Raw genomic sequence first — 19108 nt, 5'->3', positions numbered from 1 at the left:
GAAATCTAATTTAGCCATGCCATCTGTCAATCTTTCTAAGTTAATATACAAATGCCTAATTGTTTTATAGTGAAGCTCTAGGCTAATTATGCAGAATGATTTCTTAACACCTTCACTTGCTCAATGATCATGTCACTCTAGCCAAAGAAATGAAATTATCATACTATCTCTTTTATCTATACTTCCAGCCATATTATCCCCCAGTATTGAAACAACTTTCTTTCTTATCCCCATTTCTTAGAACCTTTATCTTCCTGTAAGCCTATCTTAAATTCTTATCATTACAGGATTTTTTTCATTATGAAACCTTTTTTTTTCCTTCCTTTTAAAACTATCTTGTTTTTGTAATCTGTTTACATTTTACACCCCTCAAAAGAATGCCAGTTCCTTCAGGTTGGGGAATACTTTATCTTTTTGCTTTTGTGCAACCAATAATTAGCACAGGCACTTTGGAAATGCAGTTGCTTAACATATATTTATTGAAACTTCAATTTCATTATTTCTTATAGCACAATAATATTCCATTATTTTTATAACTTGTCAATGAATTTTGATTCAAAATTAAAATAATGAACCTTTCTGCTCCTTTTCAAGTCTTCTTCAAAGACTTGATATCATATACATCACACCTAAGAAGAAAAATATTTCAGAAATAAAGCTACACGGATTATAAAATGTAGTTTTTATTGAATAGTTTTAAAACCTTGAATTGGTTCATTTCCAAACATAGGTATACTTCTGGGCATTTTGACACTTAGATAACTTAAAACTACATGAAAAAAATCAGGCCCCTTTCTCTATGATCATCACTTTTAATTGAATTAATTAAAGAAGAACATGTTAGTTAATCCACGAACGCACTCTGCTAGCTGCTAGGATACCAAGATAAAAGTTATTTTAAAAAGCAACTTCCTTTAACAAGTTATTTCTTTAAATCCTTATAACTTTACCTATTTCTAATTATTTGTATTGTATTGACATTTTAATGGACTACAAGTTTAATGTGATTAGAATGCGATCTGGTAGCCAAGACAGCAAGTTCAATTTTTAATTGATTTTGTGGAAGAATAGTGTTGAGAAATAAGGACTCATTTTTCTCTCTTCTACTCTGTGTTGACCAGATGCTATCTATAATATTGTGATCAGTTTTGAGCAAGTTTGTAAAATGGAATTGATGAGGTGGAAAAGACAAGTCTGATTTTAAAGAGCATGGAATTCAAGATATCTGAGGATTGCTTGATAAGGCTAGAAATGTTTAGCACAGAGTAGAAGTTATAACCCCCATTAGGTTCGAGAGGTGAAGGAGCTGGAAGTAATAAGATGGATGAAAATTTAGTCTTGGCATAAAGAAACTTAATCTGACCCTAATAATTAGAATGATTAAACATGGAATAGGATGACTTAAGAGGGAGTAGGTTCACACTGTAGAAAGTTCTTCAGGGAAAGAAGAGATGACCATGTCTTTGATATATCATCTAGGGCAGCATTGGCAAAGTTTTTGATTTCAAGCGCCCAGAGGGCAAATTCAAGCTTTCTCTGAGTGCCTCTAATTACCCTAGAGAGGAGAGGGAGGAAGTGCTTGGTTTGGGAGGCTAGGCAGAGGGCCAGGGCATGCAAAAATGTCCTTGGGCACTGGGAAGAGGGGAAGAAGAGCAACTCCCTGAGTGCTGGCTGGGCACGGGTGCCAATACTTTGCCAAGACTGATCTAGGGGAATTTTTTTCAGAAGCAGATTTAACTACATGGTTCATGAAACCCTTTCATCTCTGAAAAGGACCTATTCTTATAGGGAATGGCCAGGGACAAGTTATTATGCTGATTATTAAAATTTAATTTAGTTCATTGGGAAAAAATGCAGACCAAGAAGCAATGTCCACAAAACTTCCCCAGAGAGAACAAGAAAATTCATCAGAACAAATCATTATGGGGAAACAGAAAAAAAAATTACAGTGAGTCTTTTGTTCCACTCTGATTGGCACAGGACAAGAGATTAAGAGTTCTTCGCACACTTGTAATGGTTTTGGACCTGGAACATGCCAGGAGCAAGCATTCCGTCTCTTGAAGAGAAGCTGTGCACTCAGAAATGGAAATATTTCAGAGCCATCTCAGAGTCCATATTAGGGCAGTGCAACATAGGTGCAGACTGGGAGGTTTGTCACCTACTACTTCATTTTGGTCACAGGCTGATAGCAGAATGAAAACTGAAAAGAAGACCTATACTGAGAAAGAAGGAAGGTCAGAAACAAGAAACAGGATTTTTAGCTCAGATGAAATGAGTAGAATAAGATCTTAGTTCTAAAATGCAACTCTGCTTACAGATGAATAACCAGGATAGGAATTGCAGACCAAAGAGGAGCCTACACTTTTTCTTTAGTTCTGAAGAGGAGGTAGGGTGGGAGAATGAGAAGGCAGACTTATTTTTTTTCTGATTGAATATATGTTATTTTTATAATTATAATTATAGTATACAATTTTAAAATGTGTATATACTGTGTGTATATAATTTTACAATGCAGATATGAGATTCTACTCATAAAATACATCATTATTATTGACATCTAGGTAAAGAATTTTGATTTCCTTTCATTGATAGATCTGTGATCACATAAGTACAAATATTCCCTCAACGGGTGGAGACAATTCAATTTATTCTCATCATATGTTATTCTTTTCCATTACTTTCCCATATTTGCTTAAGAGAATTGAGCAGTTTCCCTATGTCTTATAATATTATCTGGATGCCAATCTAACTTTTCTACTTTTCTTTCATTATTCCTCACTCAAAGGATATAAACCCACTCAGTTTCTTTTATGATTATACATATCTTTGAAGATGCATTTTGTAATACTTATTATATTTAAGTCCTTAGGGGTAATATTATGGAGCCTACTTGCACCCATCCCATATGCTTGAGAGTTCTAAATAACTGAAACTTAATCTCTCAAATTATAAAATCTGTAAATACAAAATAAAATAAACATAAACAATGATTGGGTTATTTTCTTTCCCATTTGATCTAGTATCCTTTGTTCTAAAGTAGCAAAGTTTTTGGCTCTGTCATGGTGGCACATTTGGGGCAAGAAATCACCCCAAACCAGAGCATTAAGATATGCAGCTTAAAATATATACTAAATAGCTCTTGTGAAAAATACTTTCAAGGCACTAAAAGCAATACCTGCAATAGTACAGTTTGAAAGAAAATTCTGTAGAGTGTCAAATCTCCTCTAGCACTGCTGATCTTTATGCTATCTTTACACAATGATTGCCATAAATTTTCAAATTTAGGTCTCATAATAATCCACATGGGGAGAAAGATAACTCAAAATACTCCAGGTCTGATTCACAGTATCCTGGCTTAAAACATACCCACCCTACTTTGTGAGTTAAGGATATGAAGTTTTACTCAAACACTCAAATTCCACTAGAATTTTAATGCTGAACAGATTCCTCTTTTTTGAGAAGCAAATCAAAAGAGCTACCTAATTTTAAATTCAAATAAACAAAAAAGATAGACAAATGAATAAAGAATGAAATAAAGAATGAATACAATTTTAATTGTGTTTATTATGAATAATAATTGCAGAAATATCTACTATGTTCTATTTTTGTCACAATTTGGCTGTGAGACACTAGGAAAGGCATTACACATCTTAGTTATCCCAGAAAATTTTGGTTATGAGTTGTCAAATAAGGACATTTAGTGAAGTTTTTGTTCTAAACCCCCCAAATTTTGTCCCTAGACAATGCATATTTGAGGGGTTGCAGATATATACAATTCTAGCTCAATGCCCCTCTTAGAAACAAGTAGAAACCATTCGGCACAAGAAGTCCTGTATCTTCTTTTCTTCACTCATTTAGTCATTTAATAGGTTTCCCATGATCGTTCTAGTGCTTTCCAAAAAAGAGGCAAAAAAACCTTCTTGAAGAAGGGATAGGGGCATATCTGATCTCAAATTATATCTATTCTTGCCACTCATGAACCGGGTTCATATATTTTATTCAACTTATACCTACCCATTTAATTTACAAATCTCTACTGCAAGGACTGATTAAAAGGAATAGATTACATTTAGAAACTTACAATCTGCTCTACAAATGCTGAACATGAAGTGGAAAACTAATGGCTGGTGCCAGCATTTCAAGTCATCCCAAATAGATGGATATCTTCCAGCTTTAAATAAAGAATCTGTACTTTATGACTGAATTTTTCTACCTTTCAATGAGCTTTTGGCCATAATATAACAGCCTGAGACATCTAGATTTTTCATTGAAAAAAAAATCTACAAGATATTTTTGATGTGCTTCTCTCAAAAAGAAATGAGAGAGAGTGTGTATATATATATGTATATATATATATATACATACATACATACATATATATGTATAAAGAGATGAATTTCTAGATAGATGTGTATAAAGATAGAAATCTAGAAATGGTGATATTATGTATATATACATAAATAATTGTGAAAATATACATGTATATTTATGTATCCATATGCACATATGTACAGATGTATTACTATATACATATGCATGTGTAATTCCAGACTTACTAGGCCACATATCATTTCTAATCTTGCATGAGTTTTGTGATAATTTTATTGCCAATGCATAAATAACACTGAATTTCCAGCATCAGGATGGTGCAGTGTAGTGAAGAATGAATATGGAATAAGAAGATCTGACTGCAGTTCTCAGCTTGTGAACTACATCTATGATCTTGGCTAAATAACTTAAAATCTTTGGTCTGTGTTTCGTCATAAATAAATTTAAAGTTAGGAACTAGAAAGCTGTTTAGGCCCCTTCTACATCTTTATCTACAGATAAAGTTTCTGTAACCCTGCTCTCGCTTGCTCTTCTCCCACTATTGTGGTTGGGAAAACTTCTCTTTACTCAGGCTTTTACTTTTGTTCTTTTTATTTCCTCTACTTCAAGTGATTATTAATAAATCTTATAAACTATAATACCTGGGGTTATTGAATATGAATTTTAAATCTACAAGGACTAGAATGCACTCTGGTGGAAAATAATATGGAGAATTCTAATCAGACATTTGTTTAGGTTCCCTATAGCAGGATGTGTGGTGCAAGCCATCAGGCAGAGTAAATTGTAACAGCAAGAACATTCTTTAAGTCTTGGGATAACACAAATAATAACTCCAAAAGAAGATAGTATATAAATACTTTGTGATACACACCTATGAAGAAATGACACCCATGGATAATACCATCACAGTTCTGGACTCTAGTGGAAAGGATATTAGACTTAGGAGTGAAGAGACCCGGTTTCTAGTTCCAACTCTACTACTTAACTTTCTGTGATACCTTGGCCACAATAATTCCCTTTTAAAGGCTGTAATTTCCTTCACTTCAAAAGGAGGGAACTGCCCTAGATGATTTCTATAATACATTCCAATTTGAGAATACCATATTTTTTCATTTTAAAATGTGAACCATGAATTATTAAGGAAAGATATTTTTAACAGAATCATTTTTTTCAATATTTCCCCTATTTCCCAGTGTAATGAAGACAGCTATTAGCCATAGGTTTTAATCTGCTCCTGCTCATTTCAATTTGATTTCATTACTTTTAACCTTTATCTTCTATCTTAAAATCAATACCATGTATTCTATCTTAAAATCAATACTAAGGCAGAAGAGTGGTAAGGGTTAGGCAATGGGGGTTAAGTGACTTATCCAGGGTCACACAGCTAGAAAGTGTCTGAAGCCAGATTGGAATCCAGAACCTCCTGTCTCTATGCCTGGCTCTCAATCCACTGAGCCACCCAGCTGCCCCCTCATTTTGATTTTAAAGGGAATACACATATATAGACCCACATTCACACACATATGTAGATATGTGTGTATGTGTGTATATATACATATATATATTTATATATATAGATGAAGAGAGAGTTTCTCTATATATTAATTACTTTATCCTTTATAATAGCTTTTTGTAGTAATAATCAATAAGAAGAAAAATTAACATTATAGTGAGTAAAGTTTTGCTAAAAGCTTCAAATTATCTCATTTGATCATCATAACAACCTTAAATAATTAGTTTTAATATTGTCCATTTTTTCAATTCAGGAAACTGATGGCCAAAGGAATTAAACATCTTCCTCAGAGTTAGATAGTGTGATAATTAGATTAAGTCTACACTACCCATCTTTAGATTTAATCACTAAAGGTCAGAGAACCTCCAATTTTGGGAGGCCCATAACCCATGTGTGCTATAGTGGGTGATGAATCAGAATCGACTGACTGCCCCTTAGGCGTACTAAGAGAAGTGTCTGTTGTGATTGGACACACAAACTGGGAGGGAGGCACAGGAAGTGAAGCATAAGTGACCCCTTTAAAAGGAGGAGGTCTTCTGCTGTAGAGAAAGTCTTCTGGAGAAGAAGGCTGTTGGTGAAGGTCTTTTGCTGGAGTCTTCTAGCTTTCCTGGTTCATGGAGGAGTGCTGGCTGGAACTCTGAGACCTGGGTGAGACTGCTTTCAATATCTTCTTAAGAAATCTATGCGGTGAGTTTAAAGACTAAATCTTCCTGAACTTCTCTTAAGAAACTTCCCTTTAATAGAGACTTTATGAATGAAGCTTTGCTTCATTCACCTCTGGGCCTCTGGGTCTCTGACTCTCAGCTGAGGGTTAATTAGATCTACTTGGATTAATTAGAGGATCATAGTAATTTACCTACTGTGTTCGAGTCTCATGTCCTTATTTCCTCTCTCTCTTCTTAATTGTAAATAAACTTCCATAAAGTTAATTTTGACTTGAGGTCATTCCTTAATTGGTGAAATTTCCCCTGGCAACCACCTTTTAATATATTTGACCAAAAAACTCTCTTCTCCCTTAAAATAGGTAGTGGACATTTGAAGTAGGCTTAGTTATTATTCCTATTTTATGGATGAGAGGACTGAGGCTCAGAAAGATCAAATTGCATAATATTAAATTGTTGTCAGATAATAAAGCTAAGAGAATAATTCAAGGTCTTTTTTTCCTTCTAGTTACATCTCTACTCACCATATATTACCTCCAATGGAGCAGAGTTTCCATAACAATTTGCTTGAGTCTGTAGAAAAGAGGAAACTCCCCCTCTTGATTTCCAGAGAGAGTCAATTGACTTACTACAAGGGTACAGCTAGGTCCCATTAGTGTGAATAATGAAGCCCATGAATTGTTCACATGTGTTCCTATTTGCTATATTCTGTAATAATTATATAATATGGTAATGGATTCTAGCTCAATGGTTGAATTAATTTGAATAATTTGACCACTTCATAAGATTCATTATTTCCATTAATCGAAGCTTAGCGATAACCACAAAATCAATAACTTTAACCGAATGCCTTCATCTGAAATTACTCTAGTCTTTACCAAGTTCAATAATGCCTATAAAGTCCTGAAAGATTATGCTTTGAAAGAAGACCATAAAGAATGCTACCAACATTGGAATGTGGGGAAGGGTATTAAGTTTAAATATGAACCATAAAAGAATGAAAGGAGAAATTCTGATAGAATGCTCGTATATCGAAGGTTCCATGGGAAGAAGATTGATTTTCAATGATGCCTAGAGGAAGCTAATTATAACCTGGGTCCCCCTACTTGTCATATCTAGTTTCCACATCTGTCAAAATAATTGACAGCTCATTTAGAATACTGAAAAACAGTGCTAACTAAATGCATACCTTGTTACTGAGGACATAGCAAATTTAGTAGCGCTTTTGGAAAATCTAATCAAGCCATGAATTACAGCCCAGAATCCAACCTGATTAATTTTTTTCTATATATTTTTGCTACTGGAAATAATTATGCAGATTTATTTAAATGATTATTTCTACAGAGCTTTCCCTGTCAGCCTAAATCATTTATCTACAAATGGATTAAAGTATTTCTGTAGGTAATTCTGTATTATCTGTCCACATAAATATTATTGTATTTACTAGTCTTAGAGAATAAGAATTACAGGACCAGGATGCTGGAGCTGAAAGACCTTCAAAGTTTAGTTCAAATGTTACAGTTGAGCTTCTTAGGATCCTAACCCTTTCATAAATGTAAGAAGGCAGAACATCAAAGTTGGAAGGAACTTGAGGGTAAAATTGTCAGAAGCAAGAGACTAGAATATAGAATATGACATTTTAGAGCTGAAAGGGACCATAGAACCAAGAATCATGCAATTTCAGAAAGACATTAGAACAAAGAATTTTAGTTGTAGAAATCTAATATGTTTTTCTTAGAAGAAAAGCCCTTTTAGCTATTTGTTCTAAAGTCTTCCTCCTCTCATCTTTTAGAATATAGAACACAAAATATACAAGGTGGAAATTTATTTTAGAGTTGATCTAGTTCAATTCCTTCATTTTGTTAACAAGAAAACTGAGGATTAGAGAAATAAGGTGATTTACTGTAAGTCATATAATGAATTATTAGCAGAACTAGTAGAGCAATCATTCCTTTATCTTACTTTTTTTCAAAACCCATTTTGTGTGTGTGTGTGTGTGTGTTTTTTATAGCATGAATGTGAGGCCTTATACAATGGATGCCTTTAGAAATGCTAGTTGAGGATGAGTTGAATAGATCAACTAATCAGACAAGGAGCATTTGTTGAGCCCCTAAGACCATATTATTTTGCACTAGACATTGAGTATTTTGCTATAAACTGCATTGGCTATGTATTTTTTAATAAAGACATTTTATTTCATTGCCATAGAATGCAGAATGAGGGAATTCCCTTTACCCATTTCAATTAATGCCTACTCAACAACGCATACTCTTTGAACATTATGTGGAAGGAAATGGATTATTTAACATGTTCTTATAACAATTTGCTTTAATTTCAAGATTTGGACCCATATCATCTTGACTGAATCTCATTCATAGTCAATTTATATTCTGCATATACATAATGTTACATATATATGTATACATGTATATGTATATATATCATAGTCAATATTATATTAGACCCTAATGCCCAGAGCATTTTGAATGATTCTAATTTACTACTATACCACAATGTCTTTCTAGATAAATATAGAAAAAAATAAATACTACTGTAAGAAAGTTTTGTTTACTCTTAATGCAGAGTCTTAAAATATTAGACATGAAAGAAATGCTTATGGTCAATTAGATTTAATTCCTCATTTTGGTGGGGAAGGGAGAGAAGATTAGAAGTAGGAAATATTTTTGCCAAAGACATTCATTTTTAAGGCCAAAATGAGAACTCATTTTTTTAGAACTGTGTCTCCCATGTTATCATCAATACCCTCTCATTCAGGCTTGGGATCTTCAATTAAATGAATTTAAATAAAAGGAACTCTACTGAAAATTACATATTGTTATTTGAATTAGAGAGATCACAATATAATGGGTGAATGCTGACTTTGGAGTCAAAAGATACGATTTCAAATCATGACTCTGGTACTTTCTTCCTAAGGGAATCTTCCTAAGTTTCATTGAGTCTTCAATTCTTCATGTTCAAAATCAAGTAAGGGCTATGTGAAAATAAAACTATACCTCTTGATGATGATATGACAGTATATAGAAAATCCTAGAGAATCAACCAACAAAACCTCATGGAAACAATTAACAAATTTAATTTGGAGGATATAAAACAAACCCAAAAAAATGATCAGCATTTCTTTGTGCTACCAATAAAATCCAATAGCAAGAGATAGAAAGAGAAACTCTGTTTAAAATAACTCTAGACAATATAAAATACCTAGAATCGCTTGAGTAAGACAGAACACTGGAATTACATATATGAACACAACTACAAAATATTTTTACACAAATAAAGTTAGTTCTAACAATTAGAAAAAAAAACATTAAATGCCTATGGGTAGGCTAAGCCAATATAAAAAGAAGTGACAATTCTTCCATAATTAATTTCCTTTTCATTGCCATGCCAATCAAATTATGCAAAAATATGTTATAGAGCTAAAACAATAATAAAAAATCATCTAGAAGTACTAAATATTTAGGATATCAAAAGAATTGATGAAAAATACAAAGGAATATTGCTTTGCTGTAATTGATGTCAAACTATATTATAAAGTAGTAACCATAAAAAATTTTTGATACTGCAAAGAAATAGAATGCAGTACCATTGACAAAGACTAGACACTCAATTGGTGGAACTATAAACTAATCCAACCATTTATTAGGGCAATGTAGAATTATAACTAAAAAGTTATAAAACTATGTATACTCTTTGATACAATAATACCATTATTAAGATTGTTCTAAGATGATCAGGGTGGCAGAGGAAAAAATCATATATGTTCTAAAATATTTAAAGCAGCTCTATTGTTGTGGCAAAGAACTGGAAAGTGAGGGGCTACCATCAAGTAGGTAATGGCTAAACAAATTGTGTCACATGATTTTGAAGGAATACTACAGTGCTGTAAAAATGACAAGCAGGTTATTTTTAATAGAATATGGAAAGTTCAACATGATATTATGAAGAATGGAATGAGTAGAACTAAGAGAACACTGCATCTAGCAAAAGAAATATTGTCCACCTCCAGAGAAAGAAAGACATAAACCTAACAAAGTTTCCTATAAACATATATCTTTTTTTTCCAAATGATGTCATCTATAGTGTGGGAACAGGAGGAAAGTAGGGAGGTATTAGAGAATTATAATGTAACAAACACATTATAAAAGATAACAAAATCAATAAAATGTCGATTAGAAATTTCAAAGAAAGTACTGTTTTTAATATGATGGGTAAGGTTTCAAAAAGAAGGTGGCATTTTAGTTGAATTGCAAGTAATATGTAAATATTTGATAGACAAAGAATTAGGGAAGCAGTTTCTGGCATATTGGATGATAAAAGCCAAGGCATGGAATGAAGAGAGCATATAGTCTTAATTATTTAAAAAATTAAAGAATATTGTGCATGTGTGTCATAATAAGACTTCAAACAAAGAACAAAAACATGACAACTAAATAGGTCAACAGGATAATTAAAAGGACAAATATAATAATAAGTACATAGGAGGGCACAACTAAAAGTTCATTGTTCTTGTCATATATTCCATCAGATTGGCAACTTTTTCTACAATCTTCTTTACTAAAGGAAATTTAAACAAGGACAGAAAGCAAAAACCAGAGATTTTAAGAAAACAAATAGGGGAAAAAAGAATCTAGTCCTCCATTTTATGTAGAGATGCCAATTACACTGAAATGGAATTAGTGTCTCGTGTATAATAGGTGATTAATGATTATTTTCTAAAATGAAATTAATTGAATGATTTAAGGTGAATGGATTTTTAAGATGAAAACAAAGTAACCTGAGAATAATGAGTTCAGGAAAAACTCAGAATCTTCCCTGTCCTAGTTGTGAGGGACAGAGTCAAGGATTATCCTCTCTTAATGTGTTATTTCTATCTCTTAAAAGAGTTAGATTTGATAGTCTCCAAGGACAGTTTTAACTCGAATATTCTAGTTTTAACTCTGATATTCTATGATTATGTGAAAAAATTTTTCTTCAACCAGCCTGATTTGGTGCACAAAAGTTAACTGCTTTAAGTTGTGGTATAGCTATAGAAAAGCAAATATCATTTGTTAAAAAGTTAATATGAAGTATTATACTCTATTAACATACTGCCTCAAAAATAATTTCTCAGATTTCAAGAGGAGAGTATTCCCATGAGAGCAAGAATGAAGGAAAAAATAAATTATTTGGGATGCTTAAGGGAAATTGACAAAAACAGGAATCACTGAATTAAGTTATTTCAAAATAGAGAGATTGACTTATGGGAATGACACAGCAGGAAAAGATAGGATTCAAATTTGAGAAATAAATAGTATAGAAACCCATGATTATCATGCCACAACTATCATGCCACAACTTTATCAGACTTTACCTTCAGAAAACATGAATATGAAATTAACAAAAGACATGAAAGTGGTAGCAAGTATTTTAATAGATTTTTTTTGAAGAGGGATTTAATTGGTCCTCATTGGCATCAAACATTAGAACTAGAAGTTTTGGGTGTAAGTTAATATCAGGTGTCCACTAAATTGCCTTTTCTCTAGGTTAAAGATCCTTATTTATTTCAATCAGTGCCCAAATGGCATGGACTTTGTGCTCCAAACTGAACACAATAATCCATATTCTTGTACCACGTTAGGACCCAGGGGGTAAAAGTTACCTAACTGACCACCTTGTTTCCTGTTTCTCCTCTCTACCATCCATCTTTAACTATTTTAATATTTCAATGAATCTAAATTCTTCCGATATGGTTTCTCCCTTGAATTATATAGGTCATGGCCTACTCCTTTCTCCTCATCATGTACAAGTTGTAATTGTGTGGTACCATATTTTTTTTTAATATAGAGTCTCCATATTATGTCTGTTTTATTGTTTCTTGATGTCTTCTGAAGTCATTAGCTTTTATTTGCCAAATTTAAATTTTTAAAGACTGAATTTCTTCCATGACCATTTGATTCTTCTTTTCCATTTGGTCCATTCTACTTTTAATGATATTCTTTTCTTCATTTTTTTTGCCTCTTTCTCCAGTAGGTCAATCTTTTTATTAAAATACTCTTTTCTTCACTGGATTTTTGTATCTCTTTTTTCATGTTGACTAATTTTGCTCTTTAAACTGTTATTTTCTTTTTGTATTACTTTCATTTCTTTTTCCCACTTTCATTTAACTTGTCTCATTTGGCTTTTGAATTCTTTTTTAAAGTTCTTCAAACTTTGAACCAATTGCCTTTTTGTTTTGTTGTTTTGTATGTGGTTGCTCCTCTCCTGGAATTCTGGGGGGGAGGCACTATGGAATTCTGTGAGGTAGCTTTAACCCCTCTCAGGGTCATAGATGCTACAGTAAATATTACCATCTCCTTTTGATTCTGTGCTTTGCTGATTGTTCTAATAAAAATTTTCAAGTATTAACTGTTTCTGTTGCTGTTTGCTCATTCTCCAAGCCATTTTTTTTGCCTGTGGACTGGAAATTCTGAAAGATGCTTGCTTAATATCTCTCCTCTCCTGTTATCTTCCAAAGGATGAGCTATTTTGTGCTAGGGCTAGGTCTGTACTTTGACAGGGAAGGCTTGAATAGGCCCAGAGCTATGGAATTCTGGGCCTCACTAAGGTCTGGTGCCAGGGCCTTGGACTTCAAAGATGGGTCTGAGGTGCTCTTTTCCTGATGTAGCCTCCTTCCTGGGATCCCAAAGTTGCCTATATCCAATTGTGGAACTTAGTGCAGTAGGTATATGGGTGGTCATCCAGTACTCCTCTGTGTGCAGTTTTGCTTCAAGTTCCACCTTATCCCATAAAAATCAATTCTCTCTGACTACTTTTCATGTTGAGTTCAGTGGGAGAGCCTTCTTGCTCCTTCTTGCTATTCATTTTTGAGTCCTGTAGTTTTCAGGCATTTTTTTGTGTGTTTTTTTTTAAACAGGCAGTTTTTAAAAAATAAATTTGGAAGGATTGTCAAAGCAATTTAGGCTTTTGCTGCTACTAAACCTCCATCATGGCTCCACCCCCCCCCCTACATATTATGTCTGCATCCCTTGATATGACAGGGGTACCAATGGAGAATATAGGTTGTCCTCGGGTTATAACTTTCTCTGAGTTTAAGATTAAACCATATTCTTAGTCTTATTACTAGTTTACATTTATCTTTCTGAGACTATTCTATGGAACTGCTTTTAGGACAAAAATTCATTATTGCTCATTTATTTCATCTTCTTCCTATCAATTATCTTCTTTTTCAGTAGATTCTGAGACATCTAGAATTTTACTTCTTTGGGAATTAAATAATTTCATTGTTCACAGCCATTCAACTATCTTTCTAAGTAGAATGTTGATTTTTATTAATTGGGCCTTTTGTTCAGTGACAATCTTTATCTCCCTGGCAATAAAAATATCTTTAAGATATCCTCCATAGAACATCCTTCACTACTGAACCCTGCATTGAACATCTCACAAAATAATGCAAAAATCTTCTGGCGAAAATTTAGTTCCTTATTATTTTGATATTCAAAATATGCATACTAATTGTTACTTCATTAGGAGTGTTGAAAATTTTTACATCAAGTTTCTCTTAGAAACATCTCATTTCTCAAATATATAGAAAACTGAATCGTTTATAAGAACACAAATATTCTCCAGTTGACAAATGGTCAAAGGACATGAATGGAGAGTTTTCAAAAGAAGAAAACAAAGTTATCTATAGTAACATTAAAAAAAGTTCTAGATTACTATTGATTTGAGAAATGCAAATTACAATAACTCTGAGGTACCAGCTCAAACTATCAAATTGGCTAATATGACAGAAATGGAAAGTAACAAATGTTGTAGGGCATATAGAAAAATTGACATCAATGCATTTAATGTGAACTGATTCAACTATTCCAAAGAAAAATTTAGAACTATGACAAAAATAATATAACACTGGACATTCCCTTTGATTTAGCAATATGATTCCTAGGTCTGTAGAGATCAAAGATAAAAATAAAAGGACACACACAAACATAGATATCTATATCTATAATATTTATAGCAGCTACTTTTATTGTGGCAAGGAAATGGAAATTGAGGGGATGCCCATCAATATGGGGAAGGCTAAAGAAGCTGTGATATATAATTGTGATAGAATAATATTGTGCTATGAGGAAGCATGAGTAAGATGATTTCAGGTAAACCTGAAAAGACAAATGAACTGATTAAAAGCAAAGTAAACAGAACCAAGAGAATTTTGTACACAGCAAAAACAATATTGTATTATGACATGTATTCTCAGCAATACCAGGATCTAAAATAATTCCAGTGGACTTATTCTGAGATATGGCATCCATCACTAGAGAAAAAACTGATGGAGTATGAAGGCAAATCAAAGCATATATTTTTTAGTTTTCTTATTTTTCTTGGTTTTTGTATTTTTTCTTATGCAACATGGATAATATAGAAATGTTACACATGACTCAAATGTATAATCTAGATGAAATTGTTTTTTCTTCTCAAGGTGTGAGGAGAAGAGAAAAAGATTGAGGAACTTTGGATCTCAATTTTTTAATGAATGTTAAGACTGCTTTTCCATGTAATTGAGAAAAAATAAATAACTGCATTGATGAGCATATTTACTCCTATCATTATATATTTCAAATAATTGATTTTAACATATGCCTTAGAAACATCCTGTGGCAAAAGAGCCATTAACATCATATATTACTCTATAAAAATATTTTTTAATTCATATGGTTTTCTCTATCCCCTTCCTTTAATATTCTGATTTCCCCCCTCTGAGATGTAGAATATGGCTTGTGAAATTCTATCTGTTCCTTCTTTCATATCATTATCAAGATATCCTCAAAAATCAAGTAGATATACTCAAGGAAATTTTTTGTATTTGAAAGAGAGCCAGAAAGGGAATACATATTAAACATGTATTTTCAAGTACAAGGAAAAATAAACATTTGTGTATTTTACATTTTAATGGGTGAGGGTACAACATAAAGGAAAGCCAAATAGATGGGAATAATTAGGATGACTTTCATAATAGTATGGGGCTATTCAGGAAATGACTTGGAGGTCCCATTTGGACAATATAAGGAAAAAATTCATAGCTGTGAGAGTCGAGTACAGCCCAAGGTTAGGATGTGGAGAAAGATTAGGATGATGTCTAATATAATAAGAAAATAGAAAACATGCATAACAATCAACAGTTTTTTTTCATGAAGAATTCTGGCTTGCTTTCTTTATTTTCCTTCATATTTTTTTGGTTAATGAGATTTTCCCAACAATTATTTGATACCTTCCTCTGTCTCATATATTGATAAAAACTGATTCATCAATGCCCTCATTTAGCATAACTGTGGTCTGTATATACTTGATCTAGTCAAAAGAATTACCCCATTGTTATAATCTTTAGTGCTATTTTTCTACAGATACATTTCAGTACTTGAAGCAAATGTCATTTATACTCCCTCATGTAGCTAATAAGGGACTACAATGGTAGAGTTCAAATTAGTTGATTTTGCAGACATTTACATGAAAAATAATTTATTCTAGAAATTATATGATTTTTCCATTTTGCCTTGTTTGTATATCTCTTTTAATTTTCTCCCTAAATGTTCTCAGGACATTTTGACTTCTTTGGGTATCTCAGAAAATATATTTTTATGTAAATTTTCTTTCCCAAAAATTGTTTAGCTTTTGCTTTATTAAGACTAATCATAATCTTCTACCATCCTTTTCCATAAAAATCTACTAACCACTTATATTCTAATGGTTGATGCCTTTCATGCCATATCACTGTATCTCATTGCTAGGTATGTAAATAAAAATATTGTTTGGCAGAAGCACTGTTTAGATCATTTTAGTTTTTTTTAAATTTGTTGATGGATATGCATTAATTTAACTTAGAAATAAAGACTCTTTTGTCAGTGTCTTTATGAAAATCCATTTCTCTGAGTTAGAGTTTAACAATTTTTACACCATTATTTTCTCATCAATTTATCTATTTTATTGGTTTTCTGATTTTAAGTTCAGAGAATGATAATATTTATGGTGACTTGAGTAAACAAATTTAATCAAATAATTGAAAGGGTATTTTTTTTAATGAACTAAAATATGCACTGAATGGAAGCATTTGGAAATATATGAAAGTAAATTATTGTGTAGAGAAATGAATACTGACTCTGTTATGGTCTAGATTAAAATACCATTGTTTTTAAAATACCAGTGTGACATTGGACAAGTCACATAAAATCCTCGGCCTTCTTTTTACTGTATTGTAACATGAAGTTGTTGGTCTATTGATAATCTTATGATTAAAAAAATGACAGCTGGGTAGCTCAGTGGAGTGAGTCAGGCCTAGAGACAGGAGGTCCTAGGTTCAAACCCGGCCTCAGCCACTTCCCAGCTGTGTGACCCTGGGCAAGTCACTTGACCCCTATTGCCCATCCTTACCACTCTTCCACCTATGAGACAATACACTGAAGTACAATGGTAAAAAAAAATAGGCCCCATAATCAGGCAAAAGAAGCAAGGAACCTAATTATTGGTCTTTCCTTTTCCATTGAACAAATTATCTTGTGAATCAGTATGTCAAAATAGAAGTTTCATGGAAAATCTTAGATTCGACTTCTTAGGTATGAGACAAGTTATTGCCTCAGCCTCAATTTTCTCCTCTGTAAAACAGAGAGTAATAGGACCTTTATTCATTAATGATAGTGTGTTGAAAAAAAAAGTTGCTTTTGAAGTCTTAAATCATGGGATAAATTGAAATGAACACATTGAAATGGAGCCCTTCTTCTTCAGATGTTTGCTTTGTCTTCCCTTTATTTGTCATTTATTCCATTTATCTAAACCATTTTATTTATTCCTCAACAGTTAAGGAAAGTATTTAAGTGGATCAAAGGTTTCAAAGAAAAAATGGTAAATAAAATATAACTATTGCATGTTTTTATTTTAATATGTTTTATTTCCTCAAATATTTCCAAATTATATACAAATTTTTAGCAATCTTTTAAAAATTGAATTCCAGATTTTCTCCCTCTATCCCACTCCTCCATGTTCCTTGAAAGAGTGATGAATTTGATATCAATTATACATATAAAGTCTCACAAAATGTATTTCTATATTAGCAATGTTGCAAAAGAAAACATAGACAAAAATAAAATAAATAGGAAGAAAGTTAAAAGAAAGGTCTTCTTAATTTTTTTTTTTAAAAATTCCTTCTTCAGTTTTTTCTCTAGAGGGGAATAACTTCTTTCACCAATGTTCCTTAGAATTATCTTGGATCATTTTCTTGGTCAGAGTGGCTATGTCTGTCAAAATTACATGGCTGGCTGTTGCCTTATACAGTAGTCTCTAGCTTCTGCTCAGTTCATTTTTCATGAGTTCATAGAAGAATTCCAATGTTTTACTGAAACAATCCTGCTCATCTTGTATCTTAAAGTAAAATAATATCAGAATCATATGCTACAATTTGTTTAGCCATTTCCCCATTGATGGACTTTCCCTGGATTTCATATTCTTTGTCCCCACCACAATTGGAATGGCTATAAATATTTTTGTACAAACAGATCCTTTTACATTTTCTCTAATCTATTTATTTTCTTAGTCATGAGTCAAAGGGTATACACAATTTTATAGTCCTTTGGGCATAGTTCAAAATTGCTCTATAGGTCTACAAACAAGAATCACCTCCCCATTGAAATTGCCTATATACTTTCAGAGGAAAGTGTGGGCATTTAATAAAATAGAAGATTCCCAAGCATTCCTAAAGAAAAGTGAGGGGAATATAGAGCAGTTTATGTTCTTTGAGGTTAGAGATTCTTGGTCCTTCCTGGCTACTAGATCTATCTACAGTTGTGAGAATCTGAAGTGTTATGTGTGTATGTGCATGTGCATGTTTGTCTTGGGGAGTATTGTGGATATAAATATTAATTCTACAAGTATCTCTCAAGCTGCCTCATGAGATGGAGAAAATTAATATTGACTTTCTTTTACAGTTAACAAATCTGACATAGATACTAGATACATTACCTTGTAATAGATTACTTTGACTACTCACACTTGAGGTATCATTTTACTAAAAACTAAGCATCTAGTAACATGTCGCATTACTGATGATTTCTTTTCTCAGAAGGTAAAGGAAATATCACTGTGGATTGAATTCTGATTCTGAATTCTAATTATTCAATAATTGGACTGAAGATACAGAAAAGAAAAGAAAAGAAAACTTAAATTAGAACAACAGATTAAGCTTTGGAAGAACTATTTGGAACAATTTGTCCACACTCTAGATGAAACCATGGCAGAAAGAGACCTTTTGACTTTTCCAAATTCCCATATGTTGAATTTTGTGTGTGTGATATTAAACAAATATTAATCTTGAAAGAGCAAATGTGTTATCTGAAATTTTATGTTCATTAAAAATGTTTTTCATAGATAGATATATAATATTGTAAATTTCAAAAATAGCTTGACCCTGTGTCATTAATAACAAGAACAATAAAAAACACTTATGTTTCAGGAACTATGCCAAAAATGTTTCAGTTATTTCCTTATTTATACTTCACAATCTTGGAAAATATGTGCTATTATGACACTCATTTTACAAATTAGTCAAGTAAAGCAAACA

This window comes from Gracilinanus agilis, chromosome 6 (genome assembly GCF_016433145.1).
Source record: "Gracilinanus agilis isolate LMUSP501 chromosome 6, AgileGrace, whole genome shotgun sequence".
In the NCBI taxonomy this organism is placed as follows: Eukaryota; Metazoa; Chordata; class Mammalia; order Didelphimorphia; family Didelphidae; genus Gracilinanus; species Gracilinanus agilis.
Note: the sequence above shows the minus strand (reverse complement) of the source record.